The sequence below is a fragment of the Panthera onca genome, chromosome B4 (assembly GCF_046562875.1).
Source record: "Panthera onca isolate mPanOnc1 chromosome B4, mPanOnc1 haplotype 2, whole genome shotgun sequence".
Taxonomy (NCBI): Eukaryota; Metazoa; Chordata; class Mammalia; order Carnivora; family Felidae; genus Panthera; species Panthera onca.
In genome coordinates, this window is record NC_138345.1 from 107,439,639 (window position 1) to 107,459,904 (window position 20,266).

At 35.7% G+C, this 20,266-nt stretch overlaps 1 long non-coding RNA gene across 3 annotated transcripts in view; it reads left to right on the forward strand.

Moving 5' to 3' along the window:
• Nucleotides 1-7,952: 7,952 nt before the first annotated feature.
• The window catches only part of LOC132694006 (uncharacterized), a 250,128-nt gene continuing 237,814 nt past the window's right edge, over nucleotides 7,953-20,266 (forward strand). For all 3 annotated transcript variants that reach the window (XR_009617110.2, XR_009617111.3, XR_009617112.3), the window contains exons 1-2: nucleotides 7,953-8,216; nucleotides 11,512-11,656. This is a non-coding gene — a long non-coding RNA (uncharacterized LOC132694006). The remainder of the gene's footprint in view (nucleotides 8,217-11,511; nucleotides 11,657-20,266) is intronic.

Consider the following 20,266-nt stretch of genomic DNA (forward strand, 5'->3'; position numbering starts at 1 on the left):
ATTTTGTTCCAATTTTAAATATCTCCCTTGTGAATATAGTGTGATCTGTTTCAATTGTTGTGGTTGGTACATTGATAGTATTTAGTTCAAGGCTTCCTACTTTATAAGTACATTACAACTTCCAAAGGCATTGTGTCCTAAAAATACCTTCATAATTGGGTAGACTGGAACTTAATAGACCCTTTATTTTCTCCAACAGTAAAGAGTGTTAAAAATGGTGGTTAAGATCTCAGGATAATTCACAAAGACACATTCAGTCTGACAGTGCAGGTTGGATTTTTCCTAAACGCATAAGAGAAACATTTCCTAAGAAAGAAAGATGTGCCTAATTTTACAATCACACCAGCAGATGTGAGGCAGTTAGATTTTACTGGCTTCTGTAAGGTATCTTCCTTTTGTTTTTCCCTTTCTTTTCTCCTCGCATCACCTTTATTCCTTCTCTTTCTCCCAAACTCACGGTTGTGGGACATAAACCAGCACATGAAGACCTTTTCATCCATAGAGTGAAATCAATTTATATCTTCCCGATTTCATTAAACAGAGACTACCTGTGTAAAGTAACAGGATGGAAAAGAACCGAACAGTTACCTTGTTCTACCAATGACAGATTTATTTAATGATGAGGATTTTATTTTTCCTTGGATTTTCTCAGGCAGCCAGTTGCTATTGTGTGTGTTATGTCAACTGGAAAGGATTTTGATTATATCTGGCTACGCAGGCTGGGGCATTTATTACATGGTCATAACACAGTGAAACGTGGTGCTGAACTTCTGAGGAATATGCATACTGCATGTGCTTAGGGCTTTGTACATTCATGGAGGACTGGATTACAAACAACCGTTTTTAGATTTCCTTAAAAAAGGCAAATTCTAAAACCAGAAACATTTCATCCTCTCCTGATGTACTTTATAATTCTTTTATGAGAATGATGCTCTGTTTCATGTCTATAAATTTTACTCGATTGCATCCTCAATTTCACTTTAGATGCAGTCTGTATGCATTTAATATCACATCTCTAGATCTGGTCAAGGCTTTCCCTGAAACTTAAAGGAAATAGTTGAAAGGAAAAACCCAGAATATAATATCTTAGGAAGACTCAGACTTGGTCTGGCTGTGTTTAGATTTCTTCCCAATTTTGGCTCGGTTTTAAGCTTTATTGGCAGACTCATTCAGAACTGTGGCTTTATCCTCTTTTTTTTTTTTTTTTTTCATTTGCCTAATATGATTTGTTAAAACATTCTCTGTTTATTTCTTCTTGCTTAACATTTTTCCACACAGCAGGCATAATGAATTTTTGTTTATGATGGGCCGTGCTGCCTGAATTATGGTATGGAATCTGGATTTAGTTTCCTTGGAAAGGTATTTGATTGCTCTTTTAGCGGATTTTTGCTGCTTCCGGTGTTCTCTTAGACGTGAGTGTTTCGGAGGTTGGTTGCTTAAGAGGAGTTATTTTTAAGAAAAACTAGGCGGTATCTGGAAATAAATAACTACCATAATTTATTAGAAATAGATTTCTTTGTATAGGTGTAATCATATTCCCTACAAAACTATCTCTGCATGTGGATTGTGAAAGATATGATTAAAAAAAAATGCATCCTTTTAACTGGTGTTCATCAAAACTCTTTAAACTGCCATGTGCACTGGGCCTGGTGGATGCTGATCCACTACAGAGAACACATACTGAAATATACCCTCCCTAAAAATAGCTAAGGAGATCATATTTCTTTGTACAAGGAATACTGATATGGGCTACATTTTGAAAAGAAAAGTTCTTAGTTTGTAGCTGAAGAAATAATTACACCTCTTTGCGGTACCTCACTGTAAATTGAAATTATATAAAATAAGCTTCTAAAGAGATCAAACTACAGTTTCCCGGCTTCTGTGTCACCAGACCACATAAATGGACTTCACTTGTTAGAGCTTTCCATAAGAAGAATATTCGCTAATTTGTTCATTTTTGAAATACATACTGGAATGGTATGCATTTTCTTTATCAATTATTATGTTATTTTTCTTGAGACACAAAAATAAATAAATAGATAAATAAATAAAGCCCAAACCCTCCAAACCCATTGTGGAATTATTTTTAGTTTATTTACTTGAGAAATGACCATACAAATATCTGATGACTTACAGAGTTCAGAGCATAGATTTTGAAGGTTGGCTGATCTCAATTGGAATGCCGGTTCTACCTCTGAGTAAATTACTAAATCTCTGCCTTGTATCAATTTTTCATCTATAAAATAAAATTAGAAATGCAAAACTTGAAATATTGTTGTCTGGACTAAGTGATGTAATGAATGCAAAATGACTACTATTACATCTGGCAAATATTATATGTTCAATAAATGGTGGCTAGTGGTACTTTTATTATGCATTCAGTGTTAATTACTAGATCTTGACAGACATTTCGAAGTAGAAGATGGGCATCTATGACGTGTCCTCTGAAAATATGTACCTTGCATTTAATGACTGGCAAACAAAATATGAATCAGCAATATAGAAATGACATTTTAAGACAATCCTGATATAATATTGTAGCATAAGGTAATTTTCCTCTGATGCTGACCCTATTCAAGATTTTGCAACATCGACTCAGGATCAAAGAACTTGAAGAGAATTTCAGTGATTAAATATGATTAAAGCAGTGAAAAAAATAAGACCAGGGATAAATGGAGCAAAAGACCTATTTGTGGGTATTTTTCATTCCCTTGAGTTGAGAGTTGCATCATTTCCACAGTGTAGCTGTTAAGAGCCCAGGGTTTGAGGTCAGACTGCCTGGTTACGATCTTCTTACTAATTTTGTGATCATAGGTTGGTTTCCTTTTTGCTTCCATTTCCTTGCCTGATATAAGATTGACCTAATGATAATACTCCACAGACTAATTTTTATGTTTCCATATGTTAATACATGTAAAGTTTTAAAAACAGTACTTACTGTGGAGAGTAGGAGATAACAGGCTTTTACCTTTGGAATGAGTAACTCATTAGGATAAGAATTCCAGCACAGGGAATATAGTCAATGGGACAGACAGTAGCTACAGTTGTATAGACTTGTCTGGGAAACTAATGTAACATTGTGTGCCAACTAAAGTAATTAATTAATTAATACATATACATAGGAGGTACTCAATAAATGTACCTAATAAAATATATAGGGAGGACAACAATTTCTTTCTTTTTAAAAAATGTTTATTTATTTTTGAGAGAAATAGAGACAGAGCATGAGTAGGGGAGGGGCACAGAGAGAAGGAGACACAGAATCTAGAGCAAGCTCCAAGCTCCAAGCTGTCAGCACAGAGCCCAATGCGGAGCTCCAACTCATGGACCATGAGATCATGACCTGAGCCGAAGTCAGACACTTAACCAACTGAGTCGCCCAGGTACCCCGAGAGGACAACAATTTCTATATTTATCTTACTTATACATACAAAAGTCAGAAAAACGGTGAGGACATTTTTTCTCATAAAAATGACATTCCTGTGTTACATATGAATCTGATATTTTTTCTTTACATTACTTTCCAGAGAAGATCAGCATAAAAATAAAACCAAAAATTAGTATTAGTGGGCCTACACAATTTTATTTTTCTTAGCATTTTCATATATAATTTTTAGAAAAGAAGAACATAAAATAACGAAAAAAAGTTAAAGCCCCCGTGTTTTTATTGTTTTCCCTTCCTTTTACTGTTTTTGGAGATTTCCCCCTTCCTTTTGATGTTTTCTGCTATACTACACATTATAAATTTGATGCATACTGTTTTACAGTTCTTTTTCATAATTCTAAAATTATGAACTCGAAAAGTTGAAAGTTTTTGTAACTTATTTGTTAGATAAACCCAATACAACCAAATGAATCATTTGACTACAAAATACGATTTGAAATAGTATGACATCTATAGTCGGTTTTTGTGCACTAAGTATGAACAGGTTATGCTGCAGTAATAAACAGCTTCCAACTATAATGGCTTAAAACAGCATGTCCACTATGGTTTGACTAGAGTCACTCAAGAACCTGGGCAGAGATTACACCCATCACCCCAAATACTGCCAGCTGTCATGCCAGAGGGGTAGAGAGCTAAAGAGGATCTCCCATTAATAATTAATACCTAGAAATGGCACACATTACTTCCACTCACAAACAAAACTAGCCACCTGGCCCTTCCCAGCCACAGAAGGTATAATCCTGCTCTGTACCTCTCGCAGGGAAGATAACTGGAAATATGTTTCGTAAATGGCACTAATGATTGTCACATTATACTTTACTGCAGAAATATTATTATGTGATTACAGGGTGCAGTGCCCAGTACCTGATTGGGGTCTCATAGATCACACATTGTAAAGACCATATTTTTTTTCTAAAATCTAAAAGATTTTTGGATCCCACCAAGAAAAACATTCAGAAATGGAATTAAGAATTAGTACTGTGTTGAGCTCTACGAATCCGAAGAATAAGACATAATCTCTATTTTCATAGGACTCATAGTCCAATGAAAGACAAGGACGCGTAGCCGCAACTTTCAATACAATGCATAATGCACTGTGGTAGAGATTTAGTGAGAGTGTGATTGCAGTAGAGGAGGAGGAGTGAGTAGGTAGGCCTGCACTAAATAGAATGGCTTCAGATAGAGGTTGCATTAAGCTGGGGTTTGAAGCATGGCCAATAGGTAGATAAGCATGGAAGGGGATGATAAGCATCTCTGATAGACTTTAATAAAAATGTTTTTGTTGTTGGTGCCAGGGTCTATGCTTTGCTCATACACTGTATATGCATAATTCGATTGTTCACGCAATGTTTGGGGCATATTAAATATGATGGTGGTTCCACCATGGGGAAAGGATAAGAGGTAAGCCTGAAATAAAAAATCCATGTCCAATCATAAAGAGATGCTGTAGTAAAGCAGTTTTAGTATTATTCTGTGGGTAGCAAAGGCACTCAGCCAAGTGTTTTGAAAAACTTGGGGTGTGAAATGTTCTATTCTTTGAAAAGATCCTCTTGAACCAAAAGATGTGATGTAGAAATGTCAATTCATTGGGAACAGCGATTTATGAAAAGAGAAGTACACCTTTTGTTTTTGCATTTCGGTGTTTTTTAATCATGTCTTTTCAATATAGAGCTTATATCCAATATTAAACATGGGAACTAAAATCTTAACCATCTTTACGCTCATTTGAGTAAAAGGTCTTATGGAGGTATTCCTCATGTTTGTGTTTAGATTTGGTTGACGTCAACTTGTCCTTATGTTTGTTGCATTTCTGGAGTCCTGTCTGGTGTCAAACGCATTTGCCACTGTCATTCTATGTTTTAATTCTTGAAATATGTGGGTAGAATATGATGGATGAACTCTGTACAAGAAGTGGTGTAAACACCTCTTAAAAACCACAGCTGTGCTTGCATCCATCCTTGAAGTGAAATTGCAGGAAAATCTCTGAAAATGAGGAAAACATGAAAAAATGGAGCAGTTTACATTTATAGAGGAAACACTTCATTTAGAAAAAGGTATGGTATATTTGAGAAATAATGAAGTCAGAAATTCATCATTATATTTTGCACATTTTATATGATTATAGAATTCACAAAATGTATAGTCCAGTAGGATCATACGCTCCTAACTCATGGGGGCTGTTTCAAAGTTGTTCGAGCTTATATTTTTTAATTGTACATAAAGTTTAAAATGCTTTTCCATACGTTAAGTTCAGTTACTAAATGCTAAAGTTATTGAGGTCATAAAAGTGAAAATTATGTCACCTCTTCATCAAGTAGATAGCACTTGAGAAGTATATTGTACTTAACCAATTAAATAAAACATAGTAAAAATACTACGATATGACTTTTTATTATGGACTTTGTTTTTAGTAAAAAAAAAATCACTTTGTAAGAAACTGATTAACAATTGCTTACGAAATACAATTTCCTTCCTATTCATCTCATCCTATAGACCAACATAGACTGGAACAGTGGAATGAGCTGGAATTTTTACTGAAGTGGTTATGGGTTCATATCCAGTTTGTCACTTATTAGCTATGGTCCTAAGCAAGTTGTTTAAATTCTCAAGTCTCCGTTTTTGCACATGTAAATCAAAGATTGTAACATCAGTATGTTAAGAAACAAAATTCAATTGAGTAAACTTCAAAGATCTTACTGGCTTTATTTAGTGATTTATGAATTAAGCAGTATCCCATTTAGCAGGTAGAAAGCAGCTTGGAAGAACTGAACAAAATGGGAGACTTTCATAGGCGGAAGTGTATGGGGACAAGGAAATAACATATCACCTTATCTTTCTTTGGAGGAAGGTAAGGTCTGTCAGGTGGATTTCCTCACTATTACTGACCAGCACATTCCGGATTGCTAGTTTAAGACTGTATTCCTGGGAGAAGTTAAAATTATAGCTAGGTTAGGAAATATGGATTTAGCCCACGTGACTCCATTTTGAGTCTGTTGTCTCTCTCTCTTTTCTTTTTTTAAGATAACCTAAAGAACTGTGCCTGGGAATGAAATAATGCATAGTCACCTAGGTGAATAAAAGTCACTCACAGATGAAGAGAACTATCATGCAGTTCTGATTTCACAGTTAATGGCCTGGCACCTCCTCTCACAGAAATCCCATCTCCATGTTTGTCTTTATTATTTATTTATTTGTTTGTTTGTTTATTTATTTATCACTCCCTTTTTTATGTTTCAAGTTTTTATTTAAATTCTAGTTGGTTAACATATAGTGTAATATTAGTTTCAGGAATAGAGTTTAGTGATTCATCACTTACATACAACAGCCAGTGCTCATCACAAGTGCCCTCCTTAATTGCCATCCCCTATTTAGCCTATCCCCCACCCACCTCCTCTCCAGCAACCCTCACTTTTTTCTTTGTAGTTAAGAGTCTCTTATGGGTAGCTTCTCTCTCTCTCTTTTTTTTCCCTTCCCCTATGTTCATCTGTTTTGTTTCTTAAATATGAACGAAATCATATCATATTTGTCTTTCTCTGACAGACTTATTTTTCTCAGCATAATACTTTCTAGCTCCATCCATGTCATTGCAAATGGCAAGATTTCATTATTTTTGATGGCTGAGTAATATTCTATTATACATATATATATATATATGTATATATATATATATATATATATACACATTATAGAAAGAGCCCAAATGTCCATCAATTGATGAGTAAAGATGTATATACACATACATACACACTGCATCTTCTTTATCTATTCATCAGTTGATGGACATTTGGGCTCTTTCTATAATTTGGCTATTATTGATAATGCTACTATAAACATTTTCAAAATGTTATTTTCCAAGAAGTCTGGAAGAAGAATATTAAAAATAGAGGAATCATGTTGGATCCTTTTATTTTTTTATTATTTTTTTTTAATGTTTATTTATCTTTGAGAGAGAGAGGGAGACAGAATGCAAGCGAGGGAGGGGCAGAGGGAGAGGGAGACACAGAATCTGAAGCAGGCTCCAGGCTCTGAGCTGTCAGCACAGCCTGGTGCAGGGCTCAGACCCATGAACTGTGATATCATGACCAGAGCCGAAGTCTTAATGCTTAACCAACTGAGCAACCCAGGTGCCCCCACATTGGATTCTTTTAAAAAATAGAGTCAATTGATGTATCCGTGGAATAAGTTGTACTACAAACAGAAAGCGGGGATATCAATAAAAAACAACAGAATGCCATGGAGATAGGTCAGGATAGAAGTACAAAATACCAGTTTGAAATTGGTATCTGTGGTGTTGTGCTTTATTAATAAGAAATATGTGCTTGGTCTTCAGTTAGTTCCTGCAACTACTAAAACACTTGGAATTTCCTTTGATAAGAGTAGTAAAGGTGTCTTTGGTTATGTTAATGAGGAGACTTTTGAAAAGCCCTCAGGTAACCTAATGATGGGGACTGGTTGCCAGGGTAACCAAACATAGGATTATAGGGTTGGAACTTTAGTACCACTCCCCCTTCATCTCCAACCTCCATGGAGGGGAGAGGGACTAGAGGTTGAATCAATTGCCAATGGTCAATGATTTAATCAACCATAACTAAGTAATGAAGCCTCTGCAAAACTCCAAGAGGGACAGTGTTGAAACAGCTTCACCTTGGTGAACACATGGAGATGCCAGAAGAATCATATACTTGGATTGGGCATGAAAGCTCTGGGCCCTTTGTGCCTTGCCCTTTGGCTGTTCCTGAGTTATCTCTTTTTATGATACACTGGTAATCTAGTAAGTAAAATGTTTCTCTGAGTTCTGTGAGCTGCTAGAGCAAATTAATTGAACCTGAGGAGGGGATCTTGGGAACTTTCTTGTTTATAACAAGTCTGTCAGAAGGACAGGTAACAACCCGGGTTTGTGGTTGGCATCTGAAGTTGGGGGCAGGGAGCAGTTTGTGGGACTGAATCCTTAATCATTGGAATCTAATGCTATCGACAGGTAGATAGGAGTTAACTTTAGGACACTCAACTGGTGTCTGGAGCATTGCTTGTTAGTGTGGGCAACCACCTCACCTCAACATGCAGTGGAACTGGGTCCAGAACACAATTTAGGATCGAAACTTCACATCAGATGAGCCCCACAACATTGTTAGTGCTTTGAAAAATACATGCTCCAGGATGACATTCTGTCTTCCATTTCCAATTTCTTTTTTTGACCTAATACCTCTTGCTTTCCCGTTCAAGCAATTTTTATTCATTAAATTATAAAAAATCCTGCATTTGAACCTGCTGATAACTTATTTCCATCTTGATTCTGTTTATAATCTTGAGTTCTAACCTTGATGCTACAGTTTCCTGGTTCTCCCCATACTGCCTTGCTCATCTATTCCTGGTCACCCATCCTAAGTGTTTTTCCTCTGATTGTTTCCTAAACCTTTGTAATTCCCAGAATACTACTCTCTATATTTTCCTCACACGTTGAGTGTACCTCTAGCAGCATGGTTTTAACTATCACTTACCTACATATTTATTCCTAGAAAATGAATATTTTATGAGTTCTTTATCATGAAATTAGAAGTTCTCCGTGATGCAGCTGTTTCTTTCTCTCTCATCTAAATTTATTCCACAGCAATAACAGAATTCATTCACAATGGCAGATACACTACGTATTCATGAAAATAACTTCTTTCCTTCCTGTTTAAAAAGATGGAATGCATTTCTCAGCCTTCCTTGCAGATAGGAGTGGTCATACCACGGTATTGTAGGTGAATGGAAGTGAGGACGATTACTTCCAGAACCGGTGCATGAAAACCTCCCGTGGGCTCTCTTCTCTTTCTTTCAATTTGATGCCACAAAGCTCGAAGACCTTACCACACATTGATGGTGGTGGAGATTTCATATGGAAGGATCCCGGGTCCCCCAATCACCACTTTGTGAAGAATCTCTTTGACATCAGGAGCACAAGCATGAGAAAAAATAACTTCGATTAGGTTTGGCCAATATACATTTTGGAGGTGGGCTTGTTGTAATAGTTAGCAAGATTTTGACTTATGCACATGCCATATGGAACCAGAACTCTGTGACTTTGTTCTTGCAATCCCCTCTGCCTAGAAAATCAGTTTCACCATCTTCATTATTCAAGATCCAACATGGGTATTACCACTTTTGGAAAAACTTCCTCGGGACCCATGTTTTCGGGTAGAAGCTTCTTGTTCCCACAGAAAGTAAGCTAAGCCTTCTTAGTATGGTTCAACATGAGACTCAGATTACATTCACCTATTTTGTGAGCAACCGTCTCAACCAAGACTGACATTTCATAAAGGGTAGGAAGCAAAGCAGTTGTTTTGCATCTTCAGCCAAGCTTGGCATTGTGTTCCTGGCTGAAGATACAGAATGATTGCAATAAGGTTGCAATAAATTCTTCCTGGACTGACTTCAATGCAATTTCCTCACCAATAAAAATAACATAATAATTCAGACCCCATATGGTTACCATGTTGATTAAGTGAGGCAATATATGCAAAGCACCTGGCACATAGCAGGTGCTTACTAAGAGTCCTTTTCATTCCCTCACAGAGCCTTCTTAACTACTTTGTTTCATAGTTTCATCTTTTTTATCTTAATTGTCTTTAGTTGCAATACCATTTATTTCTTAGTTTTTTGGTAATTATTTTATGTATATATTAATTATCTCTCCTCATCCAAACTGTGAACCACTTCTCGACACAGCTATGCTTTATCCTTCTCTCCAACCCCATTCCACCTTGGACAGAGGAGGTGTTCAATATACACTTTTTAAGTTGGCTGAGATCTCCCTATATGTATTCTATTATGTCGCATTAAAAACAGCTCCAAAGCCTGGTCTTCATGACAGAAAACAAATCTTTGGCCAAGAAATAAGCCAATGCATAAAACATGCTGTCAACTTGGCTTTCATACTAACTTATGCAGGTGTGTCTATGTTTAGGGAGTAGAATATTATGGAATATCAGTGCCAATTTAGAGGGGAGAAGAGTGGTGATGTGTGTGTGTGTGTGTGTGTGTGTGTGTGTTTGTGTGAGTGTGTGTATGTTACAGATAATCTGCAACACATAAAACTTTCTAGTGCTTAGAAACCAGTTATGGGATTTAACAGCTATACTTCAAGAGTATGTACTTCAGGTTCTGACTCTAGAACCATATGAAGTTTTGTCAAGACTTGACCTTACACGGTCAAAGATCTCCCTATTTTATATGTTCTAAATTCCTCCAGGACTGCATCCTCTTTTAAGCCCACCCTTCTGTAACAACAATATTCAGCATTGATCAGTTCAATTTGCACATGTTGTCAGAGTTGTGACATTAAAGAAATTCTGGGAATTGGTCCAGTTTACTGACAGTGATGGAAAGGATGGGTATTCAGGATTGAGGTGGAGATGAACTAATATTACAAGAAGTAACAGCACAAGAAGATGAGGTAATATTATAAGAAGTAAGAGCACAGACTCTGGAGTCACACTACCTCAGCCCTGGTACTGCCCCTTGCTATATGAGGCAAGTTTGTTCATGTTTGTTAACGTATTTGAGAAGTATTTATTAAGTGCCTAATATGTGTCTGCACTGTATTAGTTGCTCAGGAAAAAGCAATGAGCAACATAGGCAGAAATTCCTTCTTGCCACAGAGCTTACATTCTAGTGGTGGGGGGATGGGCAATAGATAGCAATAACAAAAATCTGTAGAATGTTAATAAAGTTTTCTGAGGAAAAATGAGATGAAAATAAGGAAGATGGATAAAGGGTGTGAGGGTAAATGAGTATGAATTTTTAACAAGGACATCGGGAAAGACCTCACCGAGGAGATAGCATTTGACAAAAGTCCTTAAGGACGAGGGGAAGAAGATTCTACAAGTATAAGGGAAAAAGCTTTCTAAGAAGGGAATAGAAAGAGCAGAAGTTCTGAGCAACATAAGAGAAATGGAAACTGGAGAAGTTGTAAGCCCCTTAGGGCCTTCTGGGTCATTTCTGGTACTTTGGTTTTATTTGGTTGGGTTGGGAAGCAGTGAAAATGTTTTGAGAATTGTGTCCTGACATGACTTATGTTTTCACAGGATCATTCTGGTTGCTGTATTAAGAATAGATTGAAATGAGGGTGAGGGAAGAATCATGAGACCAATTAGGAGGATATTGCAAAACTTTAGCCAAGAGTTTAAGAGAAGATTTGACCATACAGTAGCAAAGATATTATAATAAAAGGTAAGTTCTGAAAAGATATTTTTGAAAATAGAGTTAGTAGGTTTTGTGAGTAGATTGTAGAATGAGGGGAATGAGAGAAGACAGTCATGCATAACTCAACATTTTTTTTGCTTGATTAAGCAGAAGGGTGGTCAACATTTGCTTATAGGGAAAGGCTGTAGAACACATTTTGTTGAATAAGGAAAGAAGCTAGTTCAGTTTTCTAAGTTTGAAAAGCCCATTAAACATCCTAGACAGTACTATATAGACAGTACTGTATAGACAGTACTATACATGAATGTTAAATTCAGATAGAAAGACTTGAGGATACAAATAAGTCAGATCAGCAGAGAGATACTATTTAAATGAATAAGACTGGATAAAATTAGTATGTGAGTATGTGTAGGTAGAAAAGTTTAGGACCTGTGAAGTGTACACAGTGATGGGACCTGCCTCAATGGATCATTGTGAAGATTAAGTTATACATGTAAAATGTCTGTACAGAGTAAGTCTTCAATGAATAGTGAAGGTGATTGTTTAATAGATAGAGACATCCTTATTTGGATATCATGACCCCCAAATTATGTTGTTGCATGAAGACTGCATGTTATTTGATACAACAACCTTCTCATACATAGTCTTCTCTCAAACATATTTTCCTACATATTCTGTAATAAAATAAAATAATTGACACTTAACATTAGAATTGGAGTTGAACAATGTTTTTATTTATTCTGAGCTTTCCTTCCAAGGCAAGTGGTATTTGTTCAGTATCTCTGTTGCATATATCTCTCATTTCATTTGTCTCTAGATATAATTTGTGTGTGTGTGTGTGTGTGTGTGTGTGTATGTGCGTGTTTTACTCACTAGATTATGAAATTCTTGAGGCTACAGATATGAGGTTGCATAATTTATGCAGGATCTCAAACACTACTTAATAAATATTTGGTGAAGGGGTAGAAAGGGTGGGCGGATATCAACTATGTGTTAAACATTATACTAGGGCTCTTTGATGTGATGATTTACCTAATCCATACAAGAGCCTAGCTAGGGTGGCATTATTAGCTCCATTTAAAGTATAGAAAGGGGTACCTGGGTGGCTCAGTCAGTTGAGCATACAACTCTTGATTTTGGCTCAGGTCATGATCTCAGGGTTGTGGGATCAAGCCCCACGTTGGGCCCTGTGCTGGACCTGCGTGGGATTTTTCTCCCTGTCTCCCTCTCTCTCCCTCAGACCTCTCTCTGGCTCATGTGCTCTTTCTAAAAAAAGAAAAAAAAGAAAAAGGAAAAAATTATGCACAAAGTTAATTGATATGCTTGAAACTAACCATCTAGTTAGTTGTAATGTATTATACCACAGATATACTCTAAGGCCCTCCTGTTCCTTGCTTCATCCCCAAATCTCTTGTTAATACAAAAGTTTCTTTCAAAATAATTTTGGTAATGGGGTACCTTGGTGGCTCAGTCAGTGGAGTGTCTGACACTTGATTTCAGCTCTGGTCATGATTCCAGGGTTGTGGCATCAAGCTTCTCACTGAATGTGGAGCCTGTTTGAGGCTCTCTCTCTCTCTCTCTCTCTCTCTCTCTCTCTCCTTCTGCTCCTCTCCCTCTGCTTAAACTCTCTCTCTAAAAAAAATTAAAAAATAACTATGATCATGAAAGATAATCATTGATCCTTGACTTTAAAACTTTCAAACATGTTAAGTTCACTAATTACAAATAAATCTGTAATTAGTTCACTAATTACTAGTTCAGTAATTAGTTCACTAATCTATGCTGTTAGATAGCCTTAATCAATAGCAGCCCTTACATACCTTAAGTCCAAAGATAAACTATAATAATATTATTAAATATGATTAAATATTATGTATATAATCTGAACGATAACAAACCTACAAAAAATTAAAAGTACACAGCATATAGAATGTTTTTTTCTAAATTATTTAAGTGCAAAGTCTTGAGACAATATCTCAACATCCTCAAATACTTTACTGTATATCCATTACCAACATTATGCTATATAACCACAATATGAGCATCACAATCAGGAAACTAACATTGATACACTATTACCATTTAATCCTCAGACAGCATTCAGATTTCACTAGTCATCTCAATGATGTTCGTTAGCACAAGAATCCAGGTCAGAATCATGTGTTATATTTGGTTGTCATTTCACATTTTACTTTAGTGTTTTTCAGAATGGGGCAATTCCTCAACTCTTATGATCATGACACTTTGGAAGATTACAAGCCATTCATTTTGCAGAAGTGTCTTTCAAACTGGGTTTATCTAATGTTTGAAATGATTAGATTCAGGTTATGCAACACAGGCATCACCACATTCTTATTGCATCCTGTTATATAGTGTATAATTTCAACTAGTTCCATGTGGATATTCATTTTGATCATTTGGTTGAAGTAGATTTTTCCACTGCAAGGTTAATCTTTTGCCTTTTATAGCTAATAAGTATTTTGTACATACCATGCTAATATCCTAGTCCTCAACAAACTTTCAACTAATTCATCTTTTTACTTATAACAAAATGGTCTCAGAGTTTCTTCTACTTTTCAGTGTGTTATAATCTGCTTTTATCAACTATTTTGATGCTCGTATTGTCACTGATTTAGCCAATGGTAACCCCATTCAAGCTGGCTTTTGTATTCTTTGACATATCTCAATCATTTATGAATCATTTCCTGCTTCCTAGTACATGAGAACGTTACAGTCTCATTTATGTTTTCTATTTTCCTTGCCCCAGCCTGGATAAAAATGAGAAAAGAAAAAATAGACCAGCAAGTGATATTTTTAAAAGTCAAAATATACATGTTCATTGCCAATTTATCATTTTAAAATTTCTTATGAAACTCTTCTTTGTGTTATATACTTCAGGTTTTCAATTAAAGCTTTTAGCAAATAATACGCACAGAGCCAGCTTTTGGAAATTTTTTTTTCAACTCCCAGTTCCTAGGTTGTTTGTATTATTTCACTGTGTATTCTAAACATAAGAAGCAAAGAATTTTAGGGCTGAACGAGGTCTTAGGGGCTGTATAATCCCAGCCCTCTCCCATTGCAGAAATATCTCTGTAGCTTTTTAAAAATGTTTTTATTTATTTTTGAGAGACAGAGAGAGACAGAGCATGAGTGGGGGAGGGGCAGAGAGAGAGGGAGACACAGAATCTGAAGCAGGCTCCAGGCTCTGAGCTGTCAGCACAGAGCCTGACGTGGGGCTCAAACCATGGGATCATGACCTGAGCCCAAGTCAGACACTTAACTGACTGAGCCACCCAGGCAGCCCTCTTTGTAGATTCTTGATTGACTGCCACCCAGTTTCTTGAACCATTATGGAGACATTTTCACTACTTTTTGACTACCTTTCTCTGAATTACATAGTTCTAATGTTTCAAATCGAATCAAAACACCTATTTTTCTGACTTCTACTCATTAATCCTAGTTCTACATATTCTTGCAAGAGAGAAAGGATATAAAACATTTTTTACATAACAGCCGTCCAAATACTGAAGACAGCTTTCATGCCATCCTTCTTGGCCTTCACGTCTTCCTTGATCTTGGTAAAATATCTCGTTTCCTCATTTACAAGACATGTTCTCCTCATCCTTCATTTTCTTACACTATGAAAATATATTAATCTAGTAAGAAGAGAGAAAATACCTCCAAGACTACAATCTTTCTATTTGAATTTAATAATATAAAATTGTTATTTATATCTGGGATGTCTAAGAAACCCATTCCCTGGGTTATTTCAGTAAGAATGAATCTCAGTTGGAACTGGGACCCACCTTGCTACAAATTCAGGAATTTCTTGGGCTGCGATGAATAATGCACTGGGAAGTCTACCATCTGATATGGCTGTTACAGATAGACACATTGCAACATAATCATTTTCTTAGTATTTTAATAATGTATTGCATTTTTAAAATTCTGTATTTCCAATCGTTTTTTATCTTTGGTATAAATGTAATTAATTTCAAATGTGATACTCAAGAATTTCCTTGAAGGAAATTTTAAATTGATTCCCAGAAGTACATTAAAGATGAAAATGTGAGAAAGGTTCAGACCACTAGAAGAACTTTAATTAAATTCCAGACCCATGAGCCCTCTGCTGACAAGAGCTTACTCCTGATCCCTAATTTGAAGCCTTGGGATTTTAGAAAAAAACGTATTCAGTTCCACTGCCATGGAGGTCCAGCGGGTGACTGCAAACTACAGTGAGAAGGAAATTGTGATTCCCTATCCCTAACTTTTAAATATATAGCTTCTTAAAATTTTGCAACATGTTTTGATGCATTTTATCTTTTCTCTTTTTTTAAGTGACACTTTTAAATGACAGAGTAAATCATCTCCTAAAGGAATGAAGCCTTTCCCAAAGTAATAACCTATTTGTCAATTAAGAGAGTATGGCAGTCAGATACTGGTTATTTCACTTTACATTTCTCAACAATATAGCTTAATTTGGTAGTTTTGACAATTGTGATTAAAAGTTTTGATACTTTTAAGAAATAATTGATCTTATGTAGGAAAAAATGATTTTTTAGCTTATTCTACATAGAATGGTTTCATATATGCATATTTTCCTTACCTTCTATTAAGATTATTTAAATTTGGCAATGAAGTAAGAAGAAAATATTTCTTAGCATGTTTCATGACACACGTTAGTATCTTTCTAACTGAAGAATGGTCTTTCAAGATTGTTCCTGTAAGGCTAAACCACAACAATAATAAAGAAATATTAGCATCAAGACCAAATAGAGAACAAATACTTAGTGATTTGCTCAAACTCTGATTCTTAAATCAGTCTATTAACAATAGTTGGCAAACTTTCTTCTTAGTTATGTCTTATTGAGACAACCAGATGCACATGTACCAAAGGATTCTGCAAGATACATTTTTTTGAAATTTAAAGTTTACCACTTCCTATATTTGCATATTTCCACCTTCACTAAAAGTAGGTTTTCATATAATGGGTTTCAAACGTTTAAATAAATGTAACACAATATTAAATATCAGGAAAGAATGAAATTTAAATATCCCAAAGTTGATTGAAGGTGGCAATTGTGGAAAAAGGAACAGGTTTACTACTATAAGTCTTGTTCTTAACAATTCACTCATCATTATTAATAGGTCAAAAGTTTTAATTTCAAAATTTATCAGATATTACAAAGATAATGTCAAGTGATTTTAAATGTTTGATATAGTAACTTTTGTTCTGAATTATTGGAAATTTACTGAAAATTTCATGGTTTTAAAGTTTAGTGTATTTTTATTTTTAGGTAATGCCCAGTTCTGCTGTATGTCTCCTGCCATTTGTGTCCTGGAGACATTCTGCTTTCCTTCCCTAATGAAGTGCATTAGTCAAGAGCTCAGTGACCTCTGACAGGCTCAGTACGGGATTATAGCCTGACAGAAGGCAGCTGGAAGGAATACTTGACAATTCACACTTAGAGTAATCCCTGAAAATTGCGGGGCAGTTATGAGGAAGTAACAGTTTGGCTCCCTTGTGAAAAAGACTAATAAAAGAAATTTCAAGTAGAGTTTGGGACACTAACTATAGTCTCTAAATTAAAACGAATGATCAAGTTCCCTAAGCACCAGTCAATAGGGAACACATTTTCATGAAGAGATTCAGTCAACTGCCCTATTTCAAGCAGCAACCACTTTAGTCCGTTGATAGAAACCTCATTTAGCCCATAGATTATCTATAATTGACTAACTTCTTTAATAGAGTTTTAGCACATCTTACATGTAAAAACATTTCAGCAAGGTCTCACAGAGAATAATAGTTGTAATCAGAAATATCAAATGGTCATTTTCTGTAAAAATTATCACAAGAAATCAATAATACACATTTTCTTGATTTGTATTTTTCTAACATGCTAGTTAATCTAAGACGTGTTTTTTTTTTCAAATAGTAACTGTTCTGCTATAATTTTTCTTAAAAACCCATTGTCCACCTAAAAGCAAAAATATTTTGCAAGAATAACTTTCAAAGATAAAATAAGCTAAATGATTTTAAATCATCATACATATTACATTATAAGGTACTATATAACATATAATTAATAATATACATATATTTTTAAAATATAGATACTGTGGTTTCTCTAGTAACCTCCTTCTCTCTGTCTCAGACTATCAGAGTTTTCTTCTTGCTACCTGTTACAATTTTCTTGTAGGTGTTCGTGAAATCCATCCACAACAGAAAAATGAAAACATTAGAATTCAATTTCCTTGGAAAATTCACTATTAAAAAATGTTTACCTATTTATTTTGAAAGAGAGGGAGAGAACAAGCAGGGGATGGGCAGAGAGAGAGAGAGAGAGAGAGAGAGAAAGGGAGAAAGAGAATCCTAAGCAGGCTCCATGCTGTCAGTGCAAAGCCCAACAGGGGGCTGGAACTCTGGAATCCTGAATCATGAGATCATGACCTGTGCAGAAATCAGGTGTGGGATGCTTAACCGACTGAGCCACTCAGGCACCCTGAAAATTGACTATTTTAACTTTGAATTTTCACCAGGTACAATATATGTTGATTGATTTATACCTCACTGGCACCAAGTAAATGTGTGTTGGATAAAATGCAAAGAATTCATCGGCATTGTTCTCATAATTGTTCAAACCACAGTGAAATAGTTTTCCCAGGTCATTTAACAAATATTATATGGCATCCACTATGTGACAATCACTCTGCTAAATGCTGAATTTTGTTTTGCTAAATGTCTTAAAACATTTTTTGCTCTCTGGTAAACCCAAGGTTTAGCCTCTAAACTTACTCTGAATAAGCCTATAATGAGTTTTAAGAAAAATGGTTAGGGGTGTCTGGGTGGCTCAGTCAGTTGGGCAACCAACTCCTGATTTCCATTCAGGTCATGATATCACTGTGGTGAGATCAAGCATTACTCACCTTTTTGGGCTCAGCACTGGGCACAGAGCCTGCTTAGGATTCTCTCTGCCCCTCCCCAACTTGAAAAAGAAAAAGAAAAAAAATGGTTAACAAACCCATATTTAATCATATTAATATTTGGCACTTTGTAGTACTCTGTGTGCACAGATGGAAGAAACTTCTTCCCAAACAAAAAAACCCATGTGGAATTCTTGATTTTCTACCTTAATCTGCAAACCTAGTGTCTAATTTATTTATCTTTAAAAAATATTGATTCTCTCAAAGAATATCAGAAAACTCACTCAATTATGACCCTAATGAACTATCAGAATCAAGGCTGAAGGTCCACAACTAGGTTTGCTTATTCTGATGGTCTGAAGATGGCTAAAGGAAAAGAATGAGGCAGGATATCGATTCAAATAATGCGTGAGCCACTGGTTTCTTTCAGAAGATTTTGAGGTGTGCTAACCGCTTGAGTGTCGGGGGAAGTTAAGTCTCTGCAGTAACTACCAGGGAGCAATGGCTGTGTAACAGTTGTAGGGTAACATGGTAGGTGGAGGGGTCTCTCCGGTCTCTCCTCTGGTATGTGCATTGAGAGCTACTGATTTAGACCATGTGTCTCTTTAGGTAAGAGAAGTATTTGTTAGATGGCCAAACTCAGAGTTGTTACCTTCAGTGTAATGTTATTCAAGAGAATGGCAAAATCTTGTTTACTTTTTCACTTCCCCACTCTTAATTTACATTTTTAAGAAGACATTAGCCAGAAAGATCTATTCTTCATTTAACAATTTGCATTTACTTAGATCAAATGGGAGCAATATCATGCCTACATAAGGCTTGCAGGATAACATACAGTGTATCACATTTGGGGTTCTTGCACATTACTTTAGGTGATTTGTTCTCACCTCACAGGTTGTTCATTTTGACTTTTTTTTTCTACAGATTGATGTTTTTTCCATTCATGATGAGATTCTCAGACAGTCACTCTGCTAGTTGGGTTAAGAGTCCTGGACTTTATAGAGTAAGACACTTACAAGATAACTGGTCTTGAGCTACTTGTTCAATTGCTTCAAGGTCCGCCTACTTTTCTCACTTGTAAAATTGAGATTAAAATCTCATAATTTAGAAGATTGTAAAAGATGAACGAGTGATCACAACTGCACATACTCCGTAAATTTGAAAGCCTCCTATTCATTTAAGATATTAAGGTTTACTGTTTCTTCTTTTAATCTACTTATTTATTTTTATTTTTTAGGTTTCTTTATTTATTTTGAGAATGAGCAAGCAGGGGAGGGGCAGAGAGAGAGGCAGAGAGAGAATCCCAAGCAAGATCCACACTGTCAGCAGAGAGCCTGACTAGGGGCATGAACCCAAACTGTGAGATCATGACCTAAGCCTAAAACAAGTCAGATGGTTAACCAACTGTGCCACCAGCCTCCCCTCATCTATTTATTCATTGCTAATGTATGTACTGAAACTGAAACTAGATTTAAGGTCTTTTTTTTTTTTTCAGAGAACCTTTGATATAATACTATTTAAAAGACATTTTCTATGACTCTGAAAAAAAATTAATACTCTTAACACTGAGAGGTTCGTTTTTTTTGGATTTTATGACCACACACTCACTCATACATTATTTTTTTCTATAGCAGTAGAGGTGACTGAAAATAATAATGAAAAACACAAAAATTATTTTCTGTTCTGAGCACATCCAATATGCTATGAGAAGTT